Source organism: Oncorhynchus mykiss, chromosome 4, assembly GCF_057628025.1.
Source record: "Oncorhynchus mykiss isolate SJ-2025 chromosome 4, ASM5762802v1, whole genome shotgun sequence".
In the NCBI taxonomy this organism is placed as follows: Eukaryota; Metazoa; Chordata; class Actinopteri; order Salmoniformes; family Salmonidae; genus Oncorhynchus; species Oncorhynchus mykiss.
Genome location: NC_143025.1, coordinates 94,264 through 121,296, shown reverse-complemented (window position 1 = coordinate 121,296; position 27,033 = coordinate 94,264). Strand labels below are relative to the sequence as shown.

The window sequence follows — 27,033 nt, the reverse complement described above, 5'->3', positions numbered from 1 at the left end:
TACGAGCAGTTGACACAAAACCTAGCTGACGAGCAGCTGACACACAACCTAGCTCACGAGCAGCTGATGAGTAGCTGACACAACCTAGCTGACGAGTAGCTGACACACAACCTAGCTGACGAGCAGCTGACACACAACCTAGCTCACGAGCGCTGATGAGTAGCTGACACAACATAGCTGACGAGCAGCTGACACACAACCTAGCTGACTAGCAGCTGACGAGTAGCTTACACATAACCTAGCTTACTAGCAGATAACAGACAACCGAAACAACAAGAATCTGACAAACCAGCTGACGAATAGCTGAAACACAACCTAGCTGATGAGCATCTGATGAGTAGCTGACACACAACCAAGCTGACGAGCAGCTGAAACACAACCTAGCTGACGTACAGCTGACACACAACCTAGCTGACGAGCAGCTGACACACAATCTAGCTGACGAGCAGCTGACGCAACCTAGCTGAAGTGTAGCTGACGCACAACCTAGCTGACAAGAAACTAATGAGTAGCTGACACACAACCTAGCTGACGAGCAGCTGACACACAATCTAGCTGACGAGCAGCTGACGAGTAGCTTACACATCACCTAGCTTTCGAGCAGCTGACACACAACCTAGCTGATGAGCAGCTGACACAATGTAGCTGACGAGCAGCTGATGAGTAGCTGACACACATCCTAGCTGACGAGTAGCTGACACACAACCTAGCTGATGAGCAGCTGACGGGTAGCTGAAACACAATCTAGCTGACCATCAGCTGACACACAACCTAGCTGATGAGCAGCTTACACACAACCTAGCTGACGATCAGCTGACGTAACCTAGCTGAAGTGTAGCTGACGCACAACCTAGCTGACAAGAAGCTAATGAGTAGCTGACACACAACCTAGCTGACGATTAGCTGACACACAATCTAGCTGATGAGCAGCTGACACACAACCAAGCTGACGAGCAGCTAACAGACAACCTAGCCGACAAGAATCTGACAAACCTAACTGACGAGCATCTGACGAGTAGCTGACACAAAACCTACCTGACGAGGAGGTGACACACAACCTAGCTGACGAGCATCAAACGAGTTGCTAAAACACAACCTAGCTGACGATCAGCTAACACACAACCTAGCTGACGAGTAGCTGACACACAACCTAGCTGACGAGTAGCCGACACAACCTAGCTGACGAGTAGCCGACACAACCTAGCTGACGAGCAGCTGAAACACAACCTAGCTGATGAGCATCTGATGAGTAGCTGACACACAACCTAGCTGACGAGCAGCTGAAACACAACCTAGCTGAGGTATAGCTGACACACAACCTAGCTGAAGAGCAGCTGAAACACAACCTAGCTGACGAGTAGCTAACGCAACCTAGCTGACAAGAAGCTAATGAGTAGCTGACACACAACCTAGCTGACGAGCAGCTGACACAAAATCTAGCTGACGAGCAGTTGACGCAACCTAGCTGAAGTGTAGCTGACGCACAACCTAGCTGACAAGAAGCTAATGAGTAGCTGACACACAATCTAGCTGACGAGCAGCTGACGAGTAGCTTACACATCACCTAGCTTTTGAGCAGCTGACACACAACCGAGCTGACGAGCAGCTCACACAATGTAGCTGACGAGCAGCTGATGAGTAGCTGACACACATCCTAGCTGACGAGTAGCTGACACACAACCTAGATGATGAGCAGCTGACGGGTAGCTGAAACACAATCTAGCTGACCATCACCTGACACACAACCTAGCTGACGAGCAGCTGATACATAATCTAGCTGACGAGCAGCTGAAGCAACCTAGCTGAAGTGTAGCTGACGCACAACCTAGCTGATGAGCAGCTGACGGGTAGCTGAAACACAATCTAGCTGACCATCAGCTGACACACAACCTAGCTGAAGAGCAGCTGACACACAACCTAGCTGAAGAGCAGCTGACACACAACCTAGCTGACGAGCAGCTGACACAAAACCTAGCTGACGAGCATCTGACGAATAGCTGACACAACCTAGCTGACGAACAGCTGACACACAACCTACCTGACGAGCAGCTGACACACAACCTAGCTGACGAGCAGCTGACACACAACCTAGCTGACGAGCAGCTGTCACACAAACTAGCTGGAGCAGCTGACGAGTAGCTTACACATAACCTAGCTGACGAGTAGATGACACACAACCGAGCTGAAGAGCTGCTGAAACAAAACCTTGCTGACACACAACCTAGCTGACGAGCAGCTGAAACACAACCTAGCTGACGAGCAGCTGACAAGCAAGCTGATTAGCCGCTGACACACAACCTAGCTGACGAGCAGCTGTCACACAACCTAACTGACGAGCATTTGAAGTGTAGCTGACACAAAACCTACCTGGCGAGGAGCTGACACACAACCTAGCTGACAAGCATCTGACGAGTTGCTGACACACAACCTAGCTAACGAGCAGCTGTATCAAAACCTAGGTGATGAGCAGTTGATACAAAACCTAGCTGACGAGCAGCTGACACACAACCTAGCTCACGAGCAGCTGATGAGTAGCTGACACAACCTAGCTGACGAGTAGCTGACACAACCTAGCTGACGAGTAGCTGACACACAAGCTAGATGAAGAGCAGCTGACACACAACCTAGCTGAATAGCAGCTGACGAGTAGCTTACACATAACCTAGCTTACTAGCAGATAACAGACAACCTAAACAACAAGAATCTGACAAACCAGCTGACGAATAGCTGAAACACAACCTAGCTGATGAGCATCTGATGAGTAGCTGACACACAACCTAGCTGACGAGCAGCTGAAACACAACCTAGCTGACGTACAGCTGACACACAACCTAGCTGACGAGCAGCTGACACACAATCTAGCTGACGAGCAGCTGACGCAACCTAGCTGACGAGCATCAAACGAGTTGCTAAAACACAACCTAGCTGACGATCAGCTAACACACAACCTAGCTGACCAGTAGCTGACACACAACCTAGCTAACGAGTAGCCGACACAACCTAGCTGACGAGTAGCCGACACAACCTAGCTCACGAATAGCTGAAACACAACCTAGCTGATGAGCATCTGATGAGTAGCTGACACACAACCTAGCTGACGAGTAGCTGACACACAACCGAGCTGACGAGCATCTGCCGAATAGCTGACACAACCTAGCTGACGAACAGCTGACACACAACCTAGCTGACTAGCAGCTGACGAGTAGCTTACACCTAACCTAGCTTACTAGCAGATAACAGACAACCTAAACAACAAGAATCTGACAAACCAGCTGACGAATAGCTGAAACACAACCTAGCTGATGAGCATCTGATGAGTAGCTGACACACAACCTAGCTGACGAGCAGCTGAAACACAACCTAGCTGACGTACAGCTGACACACAACCTAGCTGACGAGCAGCTGACACACAATCTAGCTGACGAGCAGCTGACGCAACCTAGCTGACGAGCATCAAACGAGTTGCTAAAACACAACCTAGCTGACGATCAGCTAACACACAACCTAGCTGACCAGTAGCTGACACACAACCTAGCTAACGAGTAGCCGACACAACCTAGCTGACGAGTAGCCGACACAACCTAGCTCACGAGCAGCTGAAACACAACCTAGCTGATGAGCATCTGATGAGTAGCTGACACACAACCTAGCTGACGAGCAGCTGAAACACAACCTAGCTGAGGTACAGCTGACACACAACCTAGCTGAAGAGCAGCTGACACACAACCTAGCTGACGAGTAGCTGACGCAACCTAGCTGACAAGAAGCTAATGAGTAGCTGACACACAACCTAGCTGACGAGCAGCTGACACACAATCTAGCTGACGAGCAGCTGACGCAACCTAGCTGAAGTGTAGCTGACGCACAACCTAGCTGACAAGAAGCTAATGAGTAGCTGACACACAACCTAGCTGACGAGCAGCTGACACACAATCTAGCTGACGAGCAGCTGACGACTATCTTACACATCACCTAGCTTTTGAGCAGCTGACACACAACCGAGCTGACGAGTAGCTGACGCACAACCTAGCTGACAAGAAGCTAATGAGTAGCTGACACACAACCTAGCTGACGATTAGCTGACACACAATCTAGCTGATGAGCAGCTGACGAGCAGCTGACACACAACCTAGCTGACGAGCAGCTAACAGACAACCTAGCCGACAAGAATCTGACAAACCTAGCTGACGAGCATCTGACGAGTAGCTGACACAAAACCTACCTGACGAGGAGGTGACACACAACCTAGCTGACAGGCATCAAACTAGTTGCTAAAACACAACCTAGCTGACGATCAGCTAACACACAACCTAGCTCACGAGTAGCTGACACACAACCTAGCTGACGAGCAGCTGACACACAACCTAGCTGACGGGCATCTGACGAATAGCTGACACACAACCTAGCTGACGAGCAGCTGACACACAACCTAGCTGAAGAGCAGCTGACACACAACCTAGCTGGCGAGCAGCTGACACACAACCTAGCTGACGGGCATCTGACGAATAGCTGACACAACCTAACTGACGAGCAGCTGACAGACAACCTACCTGACGAGCAGCTGACACACAATCTAGCTGATGAGCAGCTGACGAGCAGCTGACACACAACCTAGCAAACGAGCAGCTGACACACAACCTAGCTGAAGAGCAGCTGACACACAACCTAGCTGAAGAGCAGCTGACACACAACCTAGCTGAAGAGCAGCTGACACACAATCTAGCTGACGAGCAGCTGACACACAACCTAGCTGACGAGCATCTGACGAGTTGCTGACACACAACCTAGCTGACGAGTAGCTGACAAAAACTTAGATGATGAGCAGCTGACACAAATCTAGCTGACGAGCAGCTAATGAGTAGCTGACACAACCTAGCTGACGAGTAGCTGACACACAACCTAGCTGACGAGCAGCTGACACACAACCTAGCTGACGAGCAGCTGACACAAAGTAGCTGATGAGCAGCTGATGAGTAGCTGACACACATCCTAGCTGACGAGTATCTGACACACAACCTAGCTGATGAGCAGCTAACGGGTAGCTGAAACACAATCTAGCTGACGATCAGCTGACACACAACCTAGCTGACGAGCAGCTGACGAGTAGCTTACACATCACCTAGCTGATGAGCAGCTGACACACAACCTAGCTGACGAGTAGCTGACGCAACCTAGCTGAAGTGTAGCTGACGCACAACCTAGCTGAGGGGAAGCTAATGATTAGCTGACACACAACCTAGCTGACGAGCAGCTGACACACAATCTAGCTGACGAGCAGCTGACGAATAGCTTACACATCACCTAGCTTTCGAGCAGCTGACACACAACCTAGCTGACGAGCAGCTGACACAACGTAGCTGACGAGCAGCTGATGAGTAGCTGACACACATACTAGCTGACGAGTAGCTGACACACAACCTAGCTGATGAGCAGCTGACGGGTAGCTGAAACACAATCTAGCTGACCATCAGCTGACACACAACCTAGCTGACGAGCAGCTGACACACAACCTAGCTGAAGAGCAGCTGACACACAACCTAGCTGACGAGCAGCTGACACACAACCTAGCTGACGGGCATCTGACGAATAGCTGACACACAACCTAGCTGACGAGCAGCTGACACACAACCTAGCTGAAGAGCAGCTGACACACAACCTAGCTGAAGAGCAGCTGACACACAACCTAGCTGAAGAGCAGCTGACACACAACCTATCTGACGAATAGCTGACACAACCGAGCTGACGAACAGCTGACACACAACCTACCTGACGAGCAGCTGACACACAACCTAGCTGATGAGCAGCTGACACACAGCCTAGCTGACGAGCAGCTGACACACAAACTAGCTGGAGCAGCTGACGAGTAGCTTACACATAACCTAGCTGACGAGGAGATGACACACAACCGAGCTGAAGAGCTGCTGAAACACAACCTTGCTGACACACAACCTAGCTGACGAGCAGCTGAAACACAACCTAGCTGACGAGCAGCTGACAAGCAAGCTGATTAGCCGCTGACACACAACCTAGCTGACGAGCAGCTGTCACACAACCTAGCTGACGAGCATCTGAAACAAAACCTAGCTGAAGACCAGTTGACACACAATCTAGCTGACGAGTAGCTTACACATAACCTAGCTTACTAGAAGCTAATAGACAACCTAGCCGACAAGAACCTGACAAACAACCTAGCTGACGAATAGCTGACACACAACCTAGCTGATGAGCATCTGACAAGTAGCTGACACACAACCTAGCTTTCGAGCAGCTGACACACAACCTAGCTGACGAGCAGCTGACCCAACGTAGCTGAAGACCAGTTGACACACAACCTAGCTGACGAGTAGCTTACACATAACCTAGCTTACTAGAAGCTAATAGACAACCTAGCCGACAAGAACCTGACAAACAACCTAGCTGACGAATAGCTGACACACAACCTAGCTGATGAGCATCTGACAAGTAGCTGACACACAACCTAGCTTTCGAGCAGCTGACACACAACCTAGCTGACGAGCAGCTGACCCAACGTAGCTGACGAGCAGCTGATGAGTAGCTGACACAACCTAGCTGACGAGTAGCTGACACACAACCTAGCTGAAGAGCAGCTGACACAACCTAGCTGACGAGTAGCTGACACACAACTGAGCTGAATAGCTGCTGAAACAACCTAGCTGACGAGTAGCTGACACACAACCTTGATAACGAGCAGCTGACACACAACCTAGCTGACGAGCAGCAGACGAGTAGCTTACACATAACCTAGCTTACTAGCAGCTAACAGACAACCTAGCCGACAAGAATCTGACAAACCTAGCTGTATGGCAGCTGACGAGTAGCTTACACATAACCTAGCTTACTAGCAGCTAACAGACAACCTAAACGACAAGAATCTGACAAACCTAGCTGACGAATAGCTGAAACACAACCTAGCTGATGAGCATCTGATGAGTAGCTGACACACAACCTAGCTGACGAGTAGCTGACACACAACCGAGCTGATGAGCATCTGACGAATAGCTGACACAACCTAGCAGCTGACACACAACCTACCTGACGAGCAGCTGACACACAACCTACCTGACGAGCAGCTGACACACAACCTAGCTGACGAGCAGCTGACACACAAACTAGCTGGAGCAGCTGACGAGTAGCTTACACATAACCTAGCTGACGAGTAGATGACACACAACCGAGCTGAAGAGCTGCTGAAACACAACCTTGCTGACACACAACCTAGCTGACGAGCAGCTGAAACACAACCTAGCTGACGAGCAGCTGACAAGCAAGCTGATTAGCCGCTGACACACAACCTAGCTGACGAGCAGCTGTCACACAACCTAACTGACGAGCATTTGACGAGTAGCTGACACAAAACCTACCTGGCGAGGAGCTGACACACAAACTAGCTGACGAGCATCTGACGAGTTGCTGACACACAACCTAGCTGACGAGCAGCTGTATCAAAACCTAGCTGACGAGCAGTTGACACAAAACCTAGCTGACGAGCAGCTGACACACAACCTAGCTCACGAGCAGCTGATGAGTAGCTGACACAACCTAGCTGACGAGTAGCTGACAAATAACCTAGCTGACGAGCAGCTGACACACAACCTAGCTCACGAGCAGCTGATGAGTAGCTGACACAACCTAGCTGACGAGTAGCTGACACAACCTAGCTGACTAGCAGCTGACGAGTAGCTTACACATAACCTAGCTTACTAGCAGCTGATGAGTAGCTAACACAACCTACCTGACGAGTTGCTGACACACAACCTATGTGACAAGCATCTGAAACAAAACCTAGCTGACGACCAGTTGACACACAACCTAGCTGACGAGTAGCTTACACACAACCTAGCTCACGAGCAGCTGATGAGTAGCTGACACAACCTAGCTGACGAGTAGCTGACACAACCTAGCTGACTAGCAGCTGACGAGTAGCTTACACATAACCTAGCTTACTAGCAGCTGATGAGTAGCTAACACAACCTACCTGACGAGTTGCTGACACACAACCTATGTGACAAGCATCTGAAACAAAACCTAGCTGACGACCAGTTGACACACAACCTAGCTGACGAGTAGCTTACACATAACCTAGCTTACAAGAACCTGACAAACAACCTAGCTGACGAATAACTGACAAGCAAGCTGATTAGCCGCTGACACACAACCTAGCTGACGAGCAGCTGTCACACAACCTAACTGACGAGCATTTGACGAGTAGCTGACACAAAACCTACTTGACGAGGAGGTGACACACAACCTAGCTGACGAGCATCTGACGAGATGCTGAAACACAACCTATCTGACGATCAGCTAACACACAACCTAGCTGACGAGCAGCTGACACAAAACCGAGCTGACGAGCAGCCGACACAACCTAGCTGACGAGTAGCCGACACAACCTAGCTGACGAGCAGCTGACACACAACCTATCTGACGAGCAGCTGACACACAACCTAGCTGAAGAGCAGCTGACACACAACCTAGCTGACGAGCAGCTGTCACACAACCTAACTGACGAGCATTTGACGAGTAGCTGACACAACCTAGCTGACGAGTAGCTGACACACAACCTAGCTGACGAGCAGCTGACACACAACATAGCTGACTAGCAGCTGACGAATAGCTTACACATAACCTAGCTTACTAGCAGATAACAGACAACCTAGCCGACAAGAATCTGACAAACCTAGCTGACGAATAGCTGAAACACAACCTAGCTGATGAGCATCTGATGAGTAGCTGACACACAACCTAGCTGACGAGTAGCTGACACACAACGGAGCTGACGAGCATCTGACGAATAGCTGACAGAACCTAGCTGACGAACAGCTGACACACAACCTACCTGACGAGCAGCTGACACACAACCTACCTGACGAGCAGCTGACACACAACCTAGCTGACGAGCAGCTGACACACAAACTAGCTGGAGCAGCTGACGAGTAGCTTACACATAACCTAGCTGACGAGTAGATGACACACAACCGAGCTGAAGAGCTGCTGAAACACAACCTTGCTGACACACAACCTAGCTGACAAGCAGCTGAAACACAACCTAGCTGACGAGCAGCTGACAAGCAAGCTGATTAGCCGCTGACACACAACTTAGCTGACGAGCAGCTGTCACACAACCTAACTGACGAGCATTTGACGAGTAGCTGACACAAAACCTACCTGGCGAGGAGCTGACACTCAACCTAGCCGACGAGCATCTGACGAGTTGCTGACACACAACCTAGCTCACGAGCAGCTGATGAGTAGCTGACACAACCTAGCTGACGAGTAGCTTTACACAACCTAGCTGACGAGCAGCTGAGACACAACTTAGCTGACTAGCAGCTGACGAGTAGCTTACACATAACCTAGCTTACTAGCAGCTAACAGACAACCTAGCCGACAAGAATCTGACAAACCTAGCTGTATGGCAGCTGACGAGTAGCTTACACATAACCTAGCTTACAAGAACCTGACAAACAACCTAGCTGACGAATAACTGACAAGCAAGCTGATTAGCCGCTGACACACAACCTAGCTGACGAGCAGCTGTCACACAACCTAACTGACGAGCATTTGACGAGTAGCTGACACAAAACCTACTTGACGAGGAGGTGACACACAACCTAGCTGACGAGCATCTGACGAGATGCTGAAACACAACCTATCTGACGATCAGCTAACACACAACCTAGCTGACGAGCAGCTGACACAAAACCGAGCTGACGAGCAGCCGACACAACCTAGCTGACGAGTAGCCGACACAACCTAGCTGACGAGCAGCTGACACACAACCTATCTGACGAGCAGCTGACACACAACCTAGCTGAAGAGCAGCTGACACACAACCTAGCTGACGAGCAGCTGTCACACAACCTAACTGACGAGCATTTGACGAGTAGCTGACACAACCTAGCTGACGAGTAGCTGACACACAACCTAGCTGACGAGCAGCTGACACACAACATAGCTGACTAGCAGCTGACGAATAGCTTACACATAACCTAGCTTACGAGCAGATAACAGACAACCTAGCCGACAAGAATCTGACAAACCTAGCTGACGAATAGCTGAAACACAACCTAGCTGATGAGCATCTGATGAGTAGCTGACACACAACCTAGCTGACGAGTAGCTGACACACAACGGAGCTGACGAGCATCTGACGAATAGCTGACAGAACCTAGCTGACGAACAGCTGACACACAACCTACCTGACGAGCAGCTGACACACAACCTACCTGACGAGCAGCTGACACACAACCTAGCTGACGAGCAGCTGACACACAAACTAGCTGGAGCAGCTGATGAGTAGCTTACACATAACCTAGCTGACGAGTAGATGACACACAACCGAGCTGAAGAGCTGCTGAAACACAACCTTGCTGACACACAACCTAGCTGACGAGCAGCTGAAACACAACCTAGCTGACGAGCAGCTGACAAGCAAGCTGATTAGCCGCTGACACACAACTTAGCTGACGAGCAGCTGTCACACAACCTAACTGACGAGCATTTGACGAGTAGCTGACACAAAACCTACCTGGCGAGGAGCTGACACTCAACCTAGCCGACGAGCATCTGACGAGTTGCTGACACACAACCTAGCTCACGAGCAGCTGATGAGTAGCTGACACAACCTAGCTGACGAGTAGCTTTACACAACCTAGCTGACGAGCAGCTGAGACACAACCTAGCTGACTAGCAGCTGACGAGTAGCTTACACATAACCTAGCTTACTAGCAGCTAACAGACAACCTAGCCGACAAGAATCTAACAAACCTAGCTGTATGGCAGCTGACGAGTAGCTTACACATAACCTAGCTTACTAGCAGCTAACAGACAACCTAAACGACAAGAATCTGACAAACCTAGCTGACGAATAGCTGAAACACAACCTAGCTGATGAGCATCTGATGAGTAGCTGACACACAACCTAGCTGACGAGTAGCTGACACACAACCGAGCTGATGAGCATCTGACGAATAGCTGACACAACCTAGCAGCTGACACACAACCTACCTGACGAGCAGCTGACACACAACCTACCTGACGAGCAGCTGACACACAACCTAGCTGACGAGCAGCTGACACACAAACTAGCTGGAGCAGCTGACGAGTAGCTTACACATAACCTAGCTGACGAGTAGATGACACACAACCGAGCTGAAGAGCTGCTGAAACACAACCTTGCTGACACACAACCTAGCTGACGAGCAGCTGAAACACAACCTAGCTGACGAGCAGCTGACAAGCAAGCTGATTAGCCGCTGACACACAACCTAGCTGACGAGCAGCTGTCACACAACCTAACTGACGAGCATTTGACGAGTAGCTGACACAAAACCTACCTGGCGAGGAGCTGACACACAAACTAGCTGACGAGCATCTGACGAGTTGCTGACACACAACCTAGCTGACGAGCAGCTGTATCAAAACCTAGCTGACGAGCAGTTGACACAAAACCTAGCTGACGAGCAGCTGACACACAACCTAGCTCACGAGCAGCTGATGAGTAGCTGACACAACCTAGCTGACGAGTAGCTGACAAACAACCTAGCTGACGAGCAGCTGACACACAACCTAGCTCACGAGCAGCTGATGAGTAGCTGACACAACCTAGCTGACGAGTAGCTGACACAACCTAGCTGACTAGCAGCTGACGAGTAGCTTACACATAACCTAGCTTACTAGCAGCTGATGAGTAGCTAACACAACCTACCTGACGAGTTGCTGACACACAACCTATGTGACAAGCATCTGAAACAAAACCTAGCTGACGACCAGTTGACACACAACCTAGCTGACGAGTAGCTTACACATAACCTAGCTTACAAGAACCTGACAAACAACCTAGCTGACGAATAACTGACAAGCAAGCTGATTAGCCGCTGACACACAACCTAGCTGACGAGCAGCTGTCACACAACCTAACTGACGAGCATTTGACGAGTAGCTGACACAAAACCTACTTGACGAGGAGGTGACACACAACCTAGCTGACGAGCATCTGACGAGATGCTGAAACACAACCTATCTGACGATCAGCTAATACACAACCTAGCTGACGAGCAGCTGACACAAAACCGAGCTGACGAGCAGCCGACACAACCTAGCTGACGAGTAGCCTACACAACCTAGCTGACGAGCAGCTGACACACAACCTATCTGACGAGCAGCTGACACACAACCTAGCTGAAGAGCAGCTGACACACAACCTAGCTGACGAGCAGCTGTCACACAACCTAACTGACGAGCATTTGACGAGTAGCTGACACAACCTAGCTGACGAGTAGCTGACACACAACCTAGCTGACGAGCAGCTGACACACAACATAGCTGACTAGCAGCTGACGAATAGCTTACACATAACCTAGCTTACTAGCAGATAACAGACAACCTAGCCGACAAGAATCTGACAAACCTAGCTGACGAATAGCTGAAACACAACCTAGCTGATGAGCATCTGATGAGTAGCTGACACACAACCTAGCTGACGAGTAGCTGACACACAACGGAGCTGACGAGCATCTGACGAATAGCTGACAGAACCTAGCTGACGAACAGCTGACACACAACCTACCTGACGAGCAGCTGACACACAACCTACCTGACGAGCAGCTGACACACAACCTAGCTGACGAGCAGCTGACACACAAACTAGCTGGAGCAGCTGACGAGTAGCTTACACATAACCTAGCTGACGAGTAGATGACACACAACCGAGCTGAAGAGCTGCTGAAACACAACCTTGCTGACACACAACCTAGCTGACGAGCAGCTGAAACACAACCTAGCTGACGAGCAGCTGACAAGCAAGCTGATTAGCCGCTGACACACAACTTAGCTGACGAGCAGCTGTCACACAACCTAACTGACGAGCATTTGACGAGTAGCTGACACAAAACCTACCTGGCGAGGAGCTGACACTCAACCTAGCCGACGAGCATCTGACGAGTTGCTGACACACAACCTAGCTCACGAGCAGCTGATGAGTAGCTGACACAACCTAGCTGACGAGTAGCTTTACACAACCTAGCTGACGAGCAGCTGAGACACAACCTAGCTGACTAGCAGCTGACGAGTAGCTTACACACAACCTAGCTCACGAGCAGCTGATGAGTAGCTGACACAACCTAGCTGACGAGTAGCTGACAAACAACCTAGCTGACGAGCAGCTGACACACAACCTAGCTCACGAGCAGCTGATGAGTAGCTGACAACCTAGCTGACGAGTAGCTGGCACACAACCTAGCTGATGAGTAGCTGACACACAACCTAGCTGACTAGCAGCTGACGAGTAGCTTACACATAACCTAGCTTACTAGCAGCTGATGAGTAGCTGACACAACCTAGATGACGAGTAGCTGACACACAACCTAATTGACGAGCAGCTGACACAGAACCTAGCTCACGAGCAGCTGATGAGAAGCTGACACAACCTAGCTGACGAGTAGCTGACACACAACCTAGCTGACGAGCAGCTGTATCAAAACCTAGCTGACGAGCAGTTGACACAAAACCTAGCTTTCGAGCAGCTGACACACAACCTAGCTCACGAGCAGCTGATGAGTAGCTGACACAACCTAGCTGACGAGCAGCTGAGACACAACCTAGCTGATTAGCAGCTGACGAGTAGCTTACACATAACCTAGCTTACTAGCAGATAACAGACAACCTAAACGACAAGAATCTGACAAACCTAGCTGACGAATAGCTGAAACACAACCTAGCTGATGAGCATCTGATGAGTAGCTGACACACAACCTAGCTGACGAGTAGCTGACACACAACCGAGCTGAAGAGCTGCTGAAACACAACCTAGCTGACGAGTAGCTGACACACAACCTAGCTGAAGAGCAGCTGACACACAACCTAGCTGACGAGCAGCTGACACACAACCTAGCTGACGAGCACCTGACGAAAGGCTGACACAACCTAGCTGAGTATCTGACACAAAACCTACCTGACGAGGAGGTGACACACAGCCTAGCTGACGAGCATCTGACGAGTTGCTGAAACACAACCTAGCTGACGATCAGCTAACACACAACCTAGCTGATGAGCAGCTGACACACAACCTAGCTGACGAGCAGCTGATACACAACCTACCTGACGAGCAGCTGACACACAACCTAGCTGACGAGCAGCTGACACACAACCTAGCTGACGAGCATCTGACGAGTTGCTGACACACAACCTAGCTGACGATCAGCTAACACACAACCTAGCAGACGAGCAGCCGACACAAACTAGCTGACGAGTTGCCGACACAACCTATCTGACGAGCAGCTGACACACAACCTATCTGACGAGCAGCTGACACACAACCTAGCTGAAGAGCAGCTGACACAACACCTAGCTGACGAGCAGCTGACACAACACCTAGCTGACGAGCATCTGATGAGTATATGACACAACCTAGCTGACGAGCAGATGACACACAACCTAGTTGACGAGCATCTGACGAGTTCCTGACACACAACCTAGCTGACGAGCAGCTGACAAAAACTTAGCTGATGAGCAGCTAATGAGTAGCTGACACAACCTAGCTGACGAGTAGCTGACACACAACCTAGCTGACGAACAGCTGACACACAACCTAGCTGACGAGCAGCTGACGGGTAGCTTACACATAACCTAGCTTTCGAGCAGCTGACACACAACCTAGCTGACGAGCAGCTGACAGAACATAGCTGATGAGTAGCTGACACACATCCTAGCTGACGAGCAGCTGACGAGTAGCTGACACACAACCTAGCTGATGAGCAGCTGACAGGTAGCTGAAACACAATCTAGCTGACACACAAACTATCTGATGAGCAGCTGACACACAACCTAGCTGACGAGCAGCTGACACACAATCTAGCTGATGAGCAGCTGACGAGCAGATGACACACAACCTAGCTTACGAGCAGCTGACACACAACCTAGCTTAAGAGCAGCTGACACACAACCTAGCTGATGAGCAGCTGACACACAATCTAGCTGATGAGCAGCTGACGAGCAGATGACACACAACCTAGCTGACGAGCAGCTGACACACAACCTAGCTGAAGAGCAGCTGACACACAACCTAGCTGATGAGCAACTGACAAGCAAGCTGATTAGCTGCTGACACACAACCTAACTGACGAGCAGCTGTCACACAACCTAACTGACGAACATTTGACGAGTAGCTGACACAAAACCTACCTGGCGAGGAGCTGACACACAACCTAGCTGACGAGCATCTGACGAGTTGCTGACACACAACCTAGCTGACGAGCAGCTGTATCAAAACCTAGCTGACGAGCAGTTGACACAAAACCTAGCTGACGAGCAGCTGACACACAACCTAGCTCACGAGCAGCTGATGAGTAGCTGACACAACCTAGCTGACGAGTAGCTGACAAAGAACCTAGCTGACGAGCAGCTGACACACAACCTAGCTCACGAGCAGCTGATGAGTAGCTGACACAACCTAGCTGACGAGTAGCTGACACACAACCTAGCTGACGAGCAGCTGAAACACAACCTAGCTGACTAGCAGCTGACGAGTAGCTTACACATACCCTAGCTTACTAGCAGATAACAGACAACCTAGCCGACAAGAATCGGACAAACCTAGCTGACGAATAGCTGAAACACAACCTAGCTGACGAGCAGCTGACACACAACCTAGCTCACGAGCAGCTGATGAGTAGCTGACACAACCTAGCTGACGAGTAGCTTACACATAACCTAGATTACTAGCAGCTGATGAGTAGCTGACACAACCTAGCTGACGAGTAGCTGACACACAACCTAATTGACGAGCAGCTGACACACAACCTAGCTCACGAGCAGCTGATGAGTAGCTGACACAACCTAGCTGACGAGTAGCTGACACACAACCTAGCTGACGAGCAGCTGACACACAACCTAGCTGACTAGCAGCTGACGAGTAGCTTACACATACCCTAGCTTACTAGCAGATAACAGACAACCTAGCCGACAAGAATCTGACAAACCTAGCTGACGAATAGCTGAAACACAACCTAGCTGATGAGCATCTGATGAGTAGCTGACACACAACCTAGCTGACGAGTAGCTGACACACAACCGAGCTGACGAGCATCTGACGAATAGCTGACACAACCTAGCTGACGTACAGTTGACACACAATCTACCTGACGAGCAGCTGACACACAACCTAGCTGACGAGCAGCTGACACACAAACTAGCTGGAGCAGCTGACGAGTAGCTTACACATAACCTAGCTGACGAGTAGATGACACACAACCGAGCTGAAGAGCTGCTCAAACACAACCTTGCTGACACACAACCTAGCTGACGAGCAGCTGAAACACAACCTAGCTGACGAGCAGTTGACAAGCAAGCTGATTAGCCGCTGACACACAACCTAGCTGACGAGCAGCTGTCACACAACCTAACTGACGAGCATTTGACGAGTAGCTGACACAAAACCTACCTGGCGAGGAGCTGACACTCAACCTAGCCGACGAGCATCTGACGAGTTGCTGACACACAACCTAGCTGACGAGCAGCTGTATCAAAACCTAGCTGACGAGCAGTTGACACAAAACCTAGCTTTTGAGCAGCTGACACACAACCTAGCTCACGAGCAGCTGATGAGTAGCTGACACAACCTAGCTGACGAGTAGCTGACACACAACCTAGCTGAAGAGCAGCTGACACACAACCTAGCTCACGAGCAGCTGATGAGTAGCTGACACAACCTAGCTGACGAGTAGCTGACACACAACCTAGCTGACGAGCAGCTGACACACAACCTAGCTGACTAGCAGCTGACGAGTAGCTTACACATACCCTAGCTTACTAGCAGATAACAGACAACCTAGCCGACAAGAATCTGACAAACCTAGCTGACGAATAGCTGAAACACAACCTAGCTGACGAGCAGCTGACACACAACCTAGCTCACAAGCAGCTGATGAGTAGCTGACACAACCTAGCTGACGAGTAGCTTACACATAACCTAGATTACTAGCAGCTGATGAGTAGCTGACACAACCTAGCTGACGAGTAGCTGACACACAACCTAATTGACGAGCAGCTGACACACAACCTAGCTCACGAGCAGCTGATGAGTAGCTGACACAACCTAGCTGACGAGTAGCTGACACACAACCTAGCTGACGAGCAGCTGACACACAACCTAGCTGACTAGCAGCTGACGAGTAGCTTACACATACCCTAGCTTACTAGCAGATAACAGACAACCTAGCCGACAAGAATCTGACAAACCTAGCTGACGAATAGCTGAAACACAACCTAGCTGATGAGCATCTGATGAGTAGCTGACACACAACCTAGCTGACGAGTAGCTGACACACAACCGAGCTGACGAGCATCTGACGAATAGCTGACACAACCTAGCTGACGTACAGTTGACACACAATCTACCTGACGAGCAGCTGACACACAACCTAGCTGACGAGCAGCTGACACACAAACTAGCTGGAGCAGCTGACGAGTAGCTTACACATAACCTAGCTGACGAGTAGATGACACACAACCGAGCTGAAGAGCTGCTCAAACACAACCTTGCTGACACACAACCTAGCTGACGAGCAGCTGAAACACAACCTAGCTGACGAGCAGTTGACAAGCAAGCTGATTAGCCGCTGACACACAACCTAGCTGACGAGCAGCTGTCACACAACCTAACTGACGAGCATTTGACGAGTAGCTGACACAAAACCTACCTGGCGAGGAGCTGACACTCAACCTAGCCGACGAGCATCTGACGAGTTGCTGACACACAACCTAGCTGACGAGCAGCTGTATCAAAACCTAGCTGACGAGCAGTTGACACAAAACCTAGCTTTTGAGCAGCTGACACACAACCTAGCTCACGAGCAGCTGATGAGTAGCTGACACAACCTAGCTGACGAGTAGCTGACACACAACCTAGCTGAAGAGCAGCTGACACACAACCTAGCTCACGAGCAGCTGATGAGTAGCTGACACAACCTAGCTGACGAGTAGCTGACACACAACCTAGCTGACGAGCAGCTGACACACAACCTAGCTCACGAGCAGCTGATGAGTAGCTGAAACAACCTAGCTGACGAGTAGCTGACACACAACCTAGCTGACGAGCAGCTGACACACAACCTAGCTGACTAGCAGCTGACGAGTAGCTTACACATAACCTAGCTTACAACAGACAACCTAGCCGACAAGAATCTGACAAACCTAGCTGACGAATAGCTGAAACACAACCTAGCTGATAAGCATCTGATGAGTAGCTGACACACAACCTAGCTGATGAGTAGCTGACACACAACCGAGCTGAAGAGCTGCTGAAACACAACCTAGCTGACGAGTAGCTGACACACAACCTTGCTGCGAGCAGCTGACACACAACCTAGCTGACGAGCAGCTGAAACACAACCTAGCTGACGTGCAGCTGACAAGCTAGCTGATTAGCCGCTGACACACAACCTAGCTGACGAGCAGCTGTCACAAAACCTAGCTGACGAGCAGCTGACACACAATCTAGCTGATGAGCAGCTGACGAGCAGCTGACACACAACCTAGCTGATGAGCAGCAGACACACAACCTAGCTGACGAGCAGCTAACACAGAACCTAGCTGACAGGCATCTGACGAATAGCTGACACAACCTAGCTGACGCGCAGCTGACACACAACCTACCTGACGAGCAGCTGACACACAACCTAGCTCACGAGCAGCTGATGAGTAGCTGAAACAACATAGCTGACGAGTAGCTGACACACAACCTAGCTGACGCGCAGCTGACACACAACCTAGCTGACTAGCAGCTGACGAGTAGCTTACACATAACCTAGCTTACTAGCAGATAACAGACAACCTAGCCGACAAGAATCTGACAAACCTAGCTGACGAATAGCTGAAACACAACCTAGCTGATAAGCATCTGATGAGTAGCTGACACACAACCTAGCTGACGAGTAGCTGACACACAACCGAGCTGAAGAGCTGCTGAAACACAACCTAGCTGACGAGTAGCTGACACACAACCTTGCTGCGAGCAGCTGACACACAATCTAGCTGATGAGCAGCTGACGAGCAGCTGACACACAACCTAGCTGATGAGCAGCAGACACACAACCTAGCTGACGAGCAGCTAACACAGAACCTAGCTGACGGGCATCTGACGAATAGCTGACACAACCTAGCTGACGCGCAGCTGACACACAACCTAGCTGACGAGCAGCTGACACACAACCTAGCTGACGAGCAGCTGACACACAACCTAGGTGAAGAGCAGCTGACACACAACCTAGCTGGAGCAGCTGACGAATAGCTTACACATAACCTAGCTGACGAGTAGATGACACACAACCGAGCTGAAGAGCTGCTGAAACACAACCTTGCTGACACACAACCTAGCTGAAGAGCAGCTGAAACACAACCTAGCTGACGAGCAGCTGTCACACAACCTAGCTGACGAGCAGCTAACACACAACCTAGCTGACGAGCAGCTGACACACAACCTAGCTGAAGAGCAGCTGACACAATCTAGCTGACGAGCAGCTGACACAGAACCTAGCTGACGGGCATCTGACGAACAGCTGACACAACCTAGCTGACGAGCAGCTGACAGACAACCTACCTGACGAGCAGCTGACACACAATCTTGCTGCGAGCAGCTGACACACAACCTAGCTGACGAGCAGCTGAAACACAACCTAGCTGACGTGCAGCTGACAAGCTAGCTGATTAGCTGCTGACACACAACCTAGCTGACGAGCAGCTGTCACACAACCTAGCTGACGAGCAGCTGACACACAATCTAGCTGATGAGCAGCTGACGAGCAGCTGACACACAACCTAGCTGATGAGCAGCAGACACACAACCTAGCTGACGAGCAGCTAACACAGAACCTAGCTGACGGGCATCTGACGAATAGCTGACACAACCTAGCTGACGAGCAGCTGACACACAACCTAGCTGACGAGCAGCTGATACACAACCTAGCTGACGAGCAGCTGAAACACAACCTAGCTGACGAGCAGCTGTCACACAACCTAGCTGACGAGCAGCTAACACACAACCTTGCTGACACACAACCTAGCTGACGAGCAACTAACACACAACCTAGCTGACGAGCAGCTGACACACAACCTAGCTGAAGAGCAGCTGACACAATCTAGCTGACGAGCAGCTGACACAGAACCTAGCTGACGGGCATCTGACGAACAGCTGACACAACCTAGCTGACGAGCAGCTGACAGACAACCTACCTGACGAGCAGCTGACACACAATCTAGCTGATGAGCAGCTGACGAGCAGCTGACTCACAACCTAGCTGAAGAGCAGCTGACACACAACCTAGCTGAAGAGCAGCTGACACACAACCTAGCTGACGAGCAGCTGACACACAACCTAGCTGACGAGCATCTGACGAATAGCTGACACAACCTAGCTGACGAACAGCTGACACACAACCTAACTGACGAGCAGCTGACACACAACCTAGCTGACGAGCAGCTGACACACAACCTAGCTGACGAGCAGCTGACGAGTAGCTTAGACATAAAATAGCTGACGAGTAGATGACACACAACCGAGCTGAAGAGCTGCAGCATCACAACCTTGCTGACACACAACCTAGCTGACGAGCAGCTGAACACAACCTAGCTGACGAGCAGCTGACAAGCAAGCTGATTAGCCGCAGACACACATCCTAGCTGACGAGCAGCTGTCACACAACCTAACTGACGAGCATTTGACGAGTAGCTGACACAAAACCTACCTGACGAGCAGCTGACACACAACCTAGCTGATGAGCAGCAGACACACAACCTAGCTGACGAGCAGCTAACACAGAACCTAGCTGACGGGCATCTGACGAATAGCTGACACAACCTAGCTGACGCGCAGCTGACACACAACCTAGCTGACGAGCAGCTGACACACAACCTAGCTGACGAGCAGCTGACACACAACCTAGGTGAAGAGCAGCTGACACACAACCTAGCTGGAGCAGCTGACGAATAGCTTACACATAACCTAGCTGACGAGTAGATGACACACAACCGAGCTGAAGAGCTGCTGAAACACAACCTTGCTGACACACAACCTAGCTGAAGAGCAGCTGAAACACAACCTAGCTGACGAGCAGCTGTCACTCAACCTAGCTGACGAGCATTTGACGAGTAGCTGACACAAAACCTACCTGATGAGGAGCTGACACACAACCTAAATGACGAGCATCTGACGAGTTGCTGACACACAACCTAGCTGACGAGCAGCTGACACACAACCTAGCTGACGAGCAGCTGACACAAAACCTAGCTGACGAGCAGCTGACACAAAACCTAGCTGACGAGCAGCTGACACAAAACCTAGCTCACGAGCAGCTGACACACAACCTAGCTGACGAGCAGCTGACGAGTAGCTTACACATAACCTAGCTTACTAGCAGCTAACAGACAACCTAGCGGACAAGAATCTGGCAAACAACCTAGCTGACGAATAGCTGACACACAACCTAGCTGATGAGCCTCTCACGAGTAGCTGACACACAACCAAGCTGAAGAGCTGCTGAAAGACAACCTTGCTGACCAGCAGCTGACACACAACCTAGCTGATGAGCAGCTGAAACACAACTTAGCTGACGAGCAGCTGACAAGCTCGCTGATTAGCCGCTGACACACAACCTACCTGACGAGGAGCTGACACACAACCTTGCTGACGAGAAGCTGACACACAACCTAGCTGACGAGCAGCTGACACACAACCTACCTGACGAGGAGCTGACACACGACCTAGCTGACGAGCATCTGACGAGTTGCTGAAACACAACCTAGCTTACGATCAGCTAACACACAACCTAGCTGACGAGCAGCTGACACATGACCTAGCTGACGAACAGCTGACTCACAACCTAGCTGACGAGTAGCCGACACAACCTAGCTGACGAGTAGCTGACACACCACCTATCTGACGAGCAGCTGTGACACAACCTAGCAGCTGACGAGTAGCTTACACATAACTTAGCTTACTAGCAGCTAACAGACAACCTAGCCGACAAGAATCTGACACACAACCTAGCTGACAAGCTGCTGAAACACAACCTAGCTGACGAGTAGCCGACACAACCTAGCTGACGAGTAGCTTACACACAACCTAGCTGACGAGTAGCCGACACAACCTAGCTGACGAGTAGCTGACACACAACCGAGCTGAAGAGCTGCTGAAACACAACCTAGCTGACGAGTAGCTGACACACAACCTTGCTGCGAGCAGCTGACACACAACCTAGCTGACGAGCAGCTGAAACACAACCTAGCTGACGTGCAGCTGACAAGCTAGCTGATTAGCCGCTGACACACAACCTAGCTGACGAGCAGCTGTCACACAACCTAGCTGACGAGCAGCTGACACACAATCTAGCTGATGAGCAGCTGACGAGCAGCTGACACACAACCTAGCTGATGAGCAGCAGACACACAACCTAGCTGACGAGCAGCTAACACAGAACCTAGCTGACGGGCATCTGACGAATAGCTGACACAACCTAGCTGACGAGCAGCTGACACACAACCTACCTGACGAGCAGCTGACACACAACCTACCTGACGAGCAGCTGACGAGCAGCTGACACACAACCTAGCTGACGAATAGCTGACACACAACCTAGCTAATGAGCATCTCACGAGTAGCTGACACACAACCGAGCTGAAGAGCTGCTGAAAGACAACCTTGCTGACCAGCAGCTGACACACAACCTAGCTGACAGGCAGCTGAAACACAACTTAGCTGACGAGCAGCAGACAAGCTCGCTGATTAGCCGCTGACACACAACCTAGCTGACGAGCAGCTGTCACACCTCCTAGCTGACGAGCATTTGACGAGTAGCTGACACAAAACCTACCTGACGAGGAGCTGACACACAACCTTGCTGACGAGAAGCTGACACACCACCTATCTGACGAGCAGCTGTGACACAACCTAGCAGCTGACGAGTAGCTTACACATAACTTAGCTTACTAGCAGCTAACAGACAACCTAGCCGACAAGAATCTGACACACAACCTAGCTGACAAGCTGCTGAAACACAACCTAGCTGACGAGTAGCCGACACAACCTAGCTGACGAGTAGCTTACACACAACCTAGCTGACGAGTAGCCGACACAACCTAGCTGACGAGTAGCTGACACACCACCTAGCTGACGAGCAGCTGTAACACAACCTAGCTGACGAGTAGCTTACACATAACCTAGCTTACTAGCAGCTAACAGACAACCTAGCCGACAAGAATCTGACAAACTACCTAGCTGACGAGCAGCTGACGAGTAGCCGACACACCACCTTGCTGACGAGCAGCTGACACACAACTTTTTATCTTATTTTTTTTTTTACCTTTATTTAAAAAGGCAAGTCAGTTAAGAAAAAAATCTTATTTTCAATGACGGCCTAGGAACAGTCCCTGTTCAGGGGCAGAACAACAGATTTGTACCTTGTCAGCTTGGGGATTTGAACTTGCAACTTTTTGGTTATTAGTCCAACTCTCTAACCACTAGGGTACCCTGCCGGCCCTAGCTGACGAGCAGCTGAAACACAACCTAACTGACGAGCAGCTGACAACCTAGCTGATGAGCCACTGACACACAACCAGCTCTTTTGCAAGAGATAATGCAAGAAGCAGGACAACTTAATCTTAGGTCAAAGCTGGACTGGAACAATGATGTATTTGAGACATTAAAAAAAGGAATGCTAACAGCACGAGCCCTAGCGGCCACAGATTACACTAAACCACTTTTGCTATATGTAGCAAACAGGTGTGACAAATATGCAGCAGCAGTACTGCATAATGTAGTGGAAGATGGAAACAGCACATTGCATACTACAGTACTAAATTAGACCCAGTTGCTCAAGGTTACCCACCATATTATCAGGGTTTGGGTGCATTACTATATGCGTATGATAAAGCATCAACCATAACCATGGGATATCCTGTAATGATACATACACATCATAATATAGTGGAGCTGATAGAACAGGGAACATTTGAATTAAAACCTTTTTGGGATAGGGGGCAGCATTTTCACTTTTGGATGAATAGCGTGCCCAGAGTGAACTGCCTCCTACTCTGTCCCAGATTCTAATATGTGCATATTATTAGTAGTATTGGATAGAAAACACTCTTAAGTTTCTAAAACTGTTTGAATGATGTCTGTGAGTATAACAGAACTCGTATGGCAGGTGAAAACCTGTGAAAATTCAACCAGGAAGTGGGACATCTGAGGTTTATAGTTTTTCAAGCTTGGCCTTCTGAATACACATTGAGATATGGATAAAGTTGCACTTCCTACAGCTTCCACTAGATGTCAACCATCTATAGAAACTTGAATGACGATTCTACTATAAAGGAGGGGCTCAGAGGCCTCTTTGAGTCAGTGGTCTGGCAGAGTGCCTTGGTCTCATGATGCGCACTCCCGACAGAATTACCTCTCGTTCCAGTGTTTTTCTTCAGACAAAGGAATTTCCCGGTGGGAACATTATTGATGTTTTATGTTACATTGTTTGGCTTGTTTCTATGACCTGTAACGGAACATTTTAAGTTTTTGTCTGGACGAAATGCTCGCGCCTCATGAAGATGGATTACTGGGCAGAACACGCTAACAACAAGTGACTATTTGGACATAAATGATGGACTTTATGGAACTTTATGGAGCAAATCAGTCATTTATTGTCGAACTGGGATTCCTGGGAGTGCCTTCTGATGAAGATATTCAAAGGTAAGTGAATATTTAAGGTGCTATTTCTAACTTCTGTTGATTCCAAAATGGCAGATATTCCTCTGGCTGTTTAGGGTTCTGAGCGCCGTTCTCAGATTATGCTTTTTCCGTAAACTTTTTTAAAAGTCTGACACAGCGGTTGCATTAAGGAGAAGCCTATCTTTAATTCTGTGAATAACAGTTGTATCTTTTATCAATGTTTATTATGAGTATTTCTGCAACAGAATGTTGCAGAATGTTTTGGAATCAAAACATTACTGCACGTAAGGCGCCAATGTAAACTGAGATTTTGGATATAAATATGCACATTATCGAACACAACATACATGTATTGTGTAACATAATGTCCTATGAATGTCACCTGATGAAGATAATCAAAGGTTAGTGATTAATTTTATCGATATTTCTGCTTTTTGTTACTCTTCTCTTTGGCTGGAAAAATGTCTGTGTTTTTTTGACTTGGCTATGACCTAACATAATCATATGTTGTGCTTTCGCTGTAAAGCATTTTTTGAAATCGGACACGATGGGTAGATTAACAAGATGTGTATCTTTCATTTGCTGTATTGGACCTGTTAATGTGTGAAAGTTACATATTTCTAAAAAATATTTTTGAATTTCGCGCGCTGCCTTTTCAGCGGAATGTTGTGGAGGGGTTCAGCTAGCAGAACGCCTGCCCTAGAAAGGTTAACTAATGCAAGAACTTTGGAATACATGACCCTACTAACTTATCCAGGTGTATCCATTAAAAGCTGTACTACAGTAAATCCAGCTGAAAGAGTTCCATTGGAATTTGAAGGGAAATTACATGATTGTGTAGCAGAATCTAATGTTTACTAACCTGCATCCAGACCTTTAATCTATACCATTGCTAGACAGGGAAGGAGTTGATTTGGAAGACTGTTATAAAGACTATACAGGAAACCATGCAGGGTGTTCAGTGGTAGGAAAACAAGGAAAATTATTTAGAGGAAAATCTTGAGTATTGTCCTCAACTGTGTTCAGCCAAATTGGCAGGACTTAAGGCATTGACTGGAGCATGTGTGCTAGGGAAAGGAAAGACAGTTAATATCTATACTGATTCAGCACATGCACACAGAATATGTCTTGTTTGTAGCTGTTTGGAAACAAAGAGAAGTTAAGAAAAGTGATGGTACACCCATACAACATCACGCACAAATTGCAAAGTTAATGACGGCATTGATGTATCCTAAAACAAATTGCGATAATAAAATGTCAAGCACATAAAAAAGGAAATGATTTTGTTGTTCGGGTAAACAATGCAGAGATGAAGCAGCAAAAAAGGCATACAAATGCACTGTTCCAATATTAACAGCCTCTACGATTAGTCTTGTATCTTCACCATATCCTGATGATATAATTAATATCCAAGCTCGAGCCAGGATCAATGAACAATCCGTGTGGAAACAAAAGGGGGCCTCCACAGACAGGAAAGGACTATGGAGATCCTATAAAGGAACCATAGTAGCGCCCACTACTTTGCTGAGTTTACTTATTAATGATGCCCATGGTCATGACCATTGTGCAAGGGGGGAGATAATAAGGAAAATGTAAAAACAAGGATACTGGTCACCATAGCTGCAGGTGCATTGATTTGATTTGATTTGATTTGGTAACAGTAGATGAGGCATTCATGAGATGTGAAATATGTGCACAAAATAACATACGTAAAGGGATACTACACCTATAGGCCACATACCGGTCCCTGAAGGACCATTTCAACACATTGTAATGGACTATGTGGATATGATATAACCAGTACGTGGCAAGAGGTACATGCTAGTTATTATAGACATATTTAGCTGGATAGCAGCAATACCATCTGCAGATCAGGGAGCAGGAACAGTGATAAAGTTCTTGACCAGAGAAGTAATACCAAGTTTTGGGATACCAACAGAAATCAGCTCAGATAATGGATCAGCATTTGTGCGAAAAAGAGTAAAACTGGTGACACAACAGTTAAGAATGAAGCAAAGGCTGGGATGTGTTTATCATCCCCAGTTGCAAGGGATGGTTGAAAGGGCAAATGGAACCCTCAAGGATTAGATAAATAAAATCTGTGCAACTTCAGGGCTGAATTGGGTAGATGCATTACCGCTTGCTTTAATGAGTTGTCACATGGAAACTAACAGAAGCACGCGCCTATGGTATGAATGGGCTCAATATACAGCGTCTAAATTAAGACTGACAAATTGCTTACAAACTAGCCGACTGGCAGCCGATGCAACCTAGCCGACCGGCAGCCGACGCAACCTAGCCGA

General features: G+C 49.1%; 1 protein-coding gene across 1 annotated transcript in view; it reads right to left on the bottom strand.

Moving 5' to 3' along the window:
* Positions 1-27,033, bottom strand: part of LOC110522685 (anoctamin-1-like) — a 335,378-nt gene that overhangs the window by 286,665 nt on the left and 21,680 nt on the right. The gene's annotated exons all lie outside the window — the stretch shown is intronic.